The sequence below is a fragment of the Heterocephalus glaber genome, unplaced genomic scaffold (assembly GCF_053883595.1).
Source record: "Heterocephalus glaber isolate CG9 unplaced genomic scaffold, H.glaber_assembly_v1.0 deba00001472, whole genome shotgun sequence".
Taxonomy (NCBI): Eukaryota; Metazoa; Chordata; class Mammalia; order Rodentia; family Bathyergidae; genus Heterocephalus; species Heterocephalus glaber.
Window position 1 is genome coordinate 11,858,151 of NW_028258315.1, and position 5,647 is coordinate 11,863,797.

Here is a 5,647-nt window from a genome sequence, read left to right on the forward strand (position 1 = left end):
GAGATAGTGTCTTCAGCAAATGGCACTAGAACACCTGGTATCTGTATATAAAAAATTAACCTCAACCCTTTTTTTCCACACATGAAAATAACTTGAAGGGATCTATGAACCTAAATAAGAAAGCCTAAAAGTATAAAACTTTAAGAAGAAATTATAAGGGAAAATATTTATGAATTCAAGGTAGACAAGAACTACCTAGGATACAAAAAACATGATGTATAAAAGAAAAAAATTGATAAATGAGATTCCATCAAAATTTAGAACATTAAATGACATCATTAAAATGAAAAGTAGTCCTTAAACAGACCATATTTACAATGCATATAACCTATGACCAGAATACATAGAGAATTCTTAGAGCTCATTAATAGACAACCCAATTAAAATGTAGACATAAGAAGATGATAAATAGCCAGTTTAGCACAAGGAATGGTGTGCAACTGTAGAATCAGAAAAATACTAATCAGTACAATAATAAGATTGAATTATACACTCAGTAGGGAGATGAAGTCAAAAGTTTTAAAAGCCTTGTCATGACTTTTTCTTTTTGTTGGATTCTCCCCCTTTGCATTTAATTTGTCACCCCCAATGGATTCATTCTGTTGGGTTTCCTGGGGTTGTGATCCTCATTGTCTTTTCCTAGGGTATTGTCTAAAATTTTTTGGAGTGCCGGTTTGGTATTCATGAAGTTCCTGAGGTGCTCTTTGTCATGAAAGTATCTTATTTCTCCATCCATTTTGAAAGATAGTTTTGCAGGGTACATCAATCTGGGTTGGAGGTTGTTTTCCCTTAGGGCTTGAAATACATCACTCCAAGCTCTTCTTGCCTTGAGGGTTTGCATTGAGAAGTCTGCTGTGATTCTGATGGGCTTTCCTTTGTAAGTAATTTGTTTCTTTTCTCTCACTGCTTGTAGAATTTTGTTCTTCTGTTGGATTTCTGGAATCCTAACTATTATATGCCTATGTGTAGATTTTTTTGATTAAGGCTAGCTGGAGTCCTATATGCCTCACTTATCTGTATGTCAAGTTCTTTCCTCCTGCTTGGGAAGTTTTCTGCCATCACTTCTGTGAACAGTTTTTTTATGTCATCTGCACTCTCTCCTCTTTCTTCATTGACTCCAATCAGTCTTACGTTATTCTTCTTTGCATCGTCTAGCAGCTGCTGGATTGATTTTTCATGTTCCCTTACAATTTTAAAGCAATTTTTATTTTCCTCCTCACTAATTGCATCTTATCTTCTATATGAAATTCTATCCTCACATTGGTTCATTCTGCTGTGCAGACTTTCGATGGAGTTTTTAATCTCTTGGATATCTGTTTGTATCTGTTTTATGGATTCCATTTGTTTCCTATGTTGGGATTCCATCATATTCCTCAGATCCTCTATTTTTTTTATCTGTGTCCTCTCTAGATTTATTAATCATGTCTTGCACCATGAACAAAATCTTTGCTGTTATCTGAGTAATTATTTCTGATTTCATTTTTCTCAGACCCTCTTTTGTTGCCAGTTTAGAGAGTCCAGGTGGTTGAGTATCAGAGTGTTCCATCTCATTTCCCTTTGGGGTTGCTGTAGGTGATCCAGAAGTCTGTTTTTGAGGCTTGTTTATGTGTCTTCTCATTTCCACGGGGGGGGGGTTGCTTCTGGCGCCCAGGCCGCTCAGCTTCACTGCCCTAGGAGCCTGGGATGGCAGTGGGGGAGCTTCCTTCCGGGTGCTGGGACTGGCTCTTTGGAGATTTATTCTATAATGAGGTTCAACAGATATTTCAAAGAGCTCAGAGGTATGTGAGGAAATTTTGATCCACAGAGTAAGATACTTGAGCAAAAAGGATCCAACGCCCGCATCTGAGACACAGTGGTATTTCAGTTCATGAACTCAGTTCTCTCCATGATTCTGGTTACAACTGAACTGGACAAAAACGGAATCAAATTTCCCCATAAGGTCAGCACTGAACTAACCATTGAATTTTATTAGGTTCTCTTCTAACTTGGTTTGCAACAAGAATTGTGAAATCAAGTTCAGGAACTGAGATACCATGGTATGACCAGCCTGATTAAGTAACAGTCTTGATACTGATGCCTTAACTATACCATCGTCTAGATGGTAAACTGATGGCTTATCACTTTGCCTACTAGTTTGTGATGTGGTCAGTAACTTGATAACTAGCCTCTACTTACTAGTTTGATATGTGATTAGTAAGTTGATGGCTTAGCACTTTACCTACTAGTTGAAGATATGATGACTAACACTGCTGCACCCGAATCATTGAAATGGTGCTCAGACTCATACCACTTACATTCACAGAATATGGATATTAGTAATGACTCCATGTACAGAGCTCTCTGCTAAACCTTATCCTTAGAGTGGATGAGATTTTTAGGCTTATATTGCCCATGAGGATGCTTCTTGAAATGATAAATGTTTAGATGGCTGAGTCTTTGACTTGTTTAGGACAAATGAATGCATACAATTTCAAGCAGTTTGTTTATTTAGAGGAAAGTGTTTTAGTAAAACTTAGTAACAGTCATATAGTGGAATGATTGTAGAAATCTTTTGAAACTGATTTCAAAATGTCCTGACTTGGTACTGATTATCTATCTGTGTATGAGGGTGAGCAGAGTATTGCTTAGTAAGGGGGCCCAGGTAGAAAAAGATGTTCAATCTCTTGATCTTGACAGTGTTAAATTGTGTAAACATACACAAATTCATTAAGCTGTATATTTAAGATAGCAACACTATATTTATAAATTATGACTAAATATAAGCTTTTAAAATTAAAATGCCTTAAAATGACGACTTCATTTTTGTTCTGTGAAAGCTTAGATTCCTGATTTAAGACTTTCCTTCTTTTCTAATACAAATACACCATATTACAAATTTCCTTAAGCTCTAGTTCCTACATTTTGATATATGATCATCCCATTCATAATATTTTCTATTTTTTTCTTGTATATTCTGCATTAATCCATGAGCAACTTAGTATTATTAAACTTCCAAATGACTGGAGATTTTTCCAGATATCTTTTCCTTTTTAATTTCTAGTTTAATTTCATATGGTCAGAAAAAACACTCTATATGCTTTCATAGAGTAGTATACAAATGTTTTCTATGGCCTAGACTAGAATATAACCTACAATCTATATTTAATGGCTTGGAAAGAATGTTTATTCTGCTGTTGTTTAGTGGAATGTTCTACAGATGGCAATTAGGTCATGGTCATTGACAGTGTTTTTCAGATCTTCTACATCTGCATTGAATTTCTTTCTATGGTTTATCAGTTACTAAGAACTATTGAAGTCTCCAACTAAAATTGTTTGTTATTTTATACTTGTAGTTCTGTTGGTTTTTCTTCATTTATTCTAAAGATCTATTAATAAATATATAGGATTGTTATATTTTCTTGATTTGTTGAGCCCCTTATCATCAAGAAATGACCTTCTATATCCTTAGTGATATTCTTTGCTCAGAAATGTACTTTGTCTAATATGAACTTAGGATACCTCTGCTTTCTTCTGATTAATACTATTATAGTACATCTTATTCCATATTTTAATTTTGATCTATTTGTGTATATTTGAAGTGTTTTTCTTGTAGGTAGCACATAGTTGGGCCTTATTTTGTAATATAATCTGGCAATCTGTATTTTAATTGCTGTTTTTAGACCACTTACATTTAATGTGATTGTTGATGTGGTTGAGTTTAAAGCTACTATTTTTATCTTTTCTTGCTAATAATGTCATCTAGTCATTTTATCTTTTATTCTCTCTTTCAGCCTGCTTATAGATTCAGTATTTTTATAATTCTTTGATATCTCCACTTTGGACTATTATTTATAGATCTTTAAAAATTAAGGTTTTCCCAGCACTTGTGTTACATGTATTTAAACAATTACAGTTTAGCTTTAAATAGCGTACATATTCAAGTATAAAATTATTTTTAAATTTTTCATAGAAAATTATTTTTATTATCAGAACAGTATGTTTTCCTAAGTTTAAGATCTATTTATTATTTATTATGCTATTTTTACAAGTAGCAAAATCTCTCCACTTTTTCAAAGTGAATATATGCACAAACATAAAAAGCTGCTAATTTCCACACTGTCCTTCCCCTATCCCCACCTGCTGGGCTCAATATAAGTTGTGGCAAATGAGCAGCCTCCTGAAGTACTTGTGGTTGCCTCTTTAACTTGATTTTGAACTCTAGCAATCCAATTGGTCATCCTCTTTATGCTTTCTTTTCAGCTTAAGCAAATCTATCAGCTTGTGAGCATCTTCCCCAGTACACAGGTCAACAAAATCCTTAGCCAGCTAGTATCTTAGACTGGGGATGGGTGATACCATAACTTCACTGTGCAACAGAGAACTCGAGAATCCCACTTCTAAGTATCTCCTTCACTAAAATCACCTTTTAAGTTTCAGACACCAGTTCTTTCCAAGTGAATAGTAGTGAATCTGTGATTTCACCAAACTGATTAAAGTCAATTAGCTACACTTTTTCCCTACTGTTTTTGAGTACATCAAGTGCAAAGTACTCATCTAAAAATTTATACAGTACACAATGCTTGAAAACATCTTGTATGCACCTGCAGATTTCTTTTGCTTAGAAATATTACCCTAATAATTTGTGTAGTCTCTTTGATAAATGTCAAATAAGCTTGTTTTCCTTGACAAAACATTAGGAACTCAGCCACAGAAATTTACTCACACTATTTTCACAGAATAAGCTCATATTCCATTCAAGGATCTGAAGAATTTTACAATAAATAAATGGTTGAGTGAAGTCATGAGTGATGAAATCAGAACTCCTAAAGAGTAGAAAGATGCCACTGAGGGTTTTACACATCAGATAATTATTCATTGCTATTCAGTATGCATTTCTTGTGGAATCCAGTTAAGCTTAAGAAAGGCACTGGCTTCCAGGGAATTAGCTTCCTGGACTTTAGTGATGAACTAAGGAAATTCTAGTGCTGTGCGGCTGTGTTCTTGTCATCAGACCACCATATATCTTCAGCTTCACCATCACCATCTGTGTTGGTGTTGCCTTCTTAAAACCACCAGAGTTCCATCATCTAGGAAAAAATCCCTTACCTTCTGACAAGGTGGAAGAATGACACTGTTGCTCATTTTTTTTTCCGGTACCAGGGATTGAACTCAGGACCTTGCTCTTGCAAGGCAGGCACAGGCATCACTGAGCTAAATCCCTGGCCCTTGGAAGAATGACACTCTCGATGGTTACACTTTAGAAAAGGAGGTACTATATACAAAACTGACACCACAGCGCATGCTCCTTCATGCTCCAGCTACCACTGTGGATACCTGCAGCTCTCCTGCCAGCCAAAACTCTTACAGGAGTATATTATCAATTCTTAACCCCTCGATGCTTGTGCCATTGTTGCCAAATATTTTAAATTCCTTAGAGCATAAGCCCACAGTAAATTATTATTATTATTTTTAAGTTAGAGAATAACATCTTAAGGTTAGAGTGATTAGAAATTTTAAAAATGTTTTAAGTTGAATTTTATTTAACCATTCCTAGGAATCTTCATTTCTTTGTTTATATCAAAATTTCTGCCTGCTATTATATTTATCCTGCCTGGATAACTTTCTTTAACATTTCTTGTAGGTCAGGCTGGTTGGAAATGAATTCTCT

General features: G+C 34.9%; 1 pseudogene; it reads right to left on the reverse strand.

Moving 5' to 3' along the window:
• Positions 1–4,197: 4,197 nt before the first annotated feature.
• On the reverse strand, positions 4,198–5,121 carry LOC101713805 (translation initiation factor eIF2 assembly protein-like; annotated as a pseudogene).
• Between the last annotated feature and the right edge of the window lie 526 nt (positions 5,122–5,647).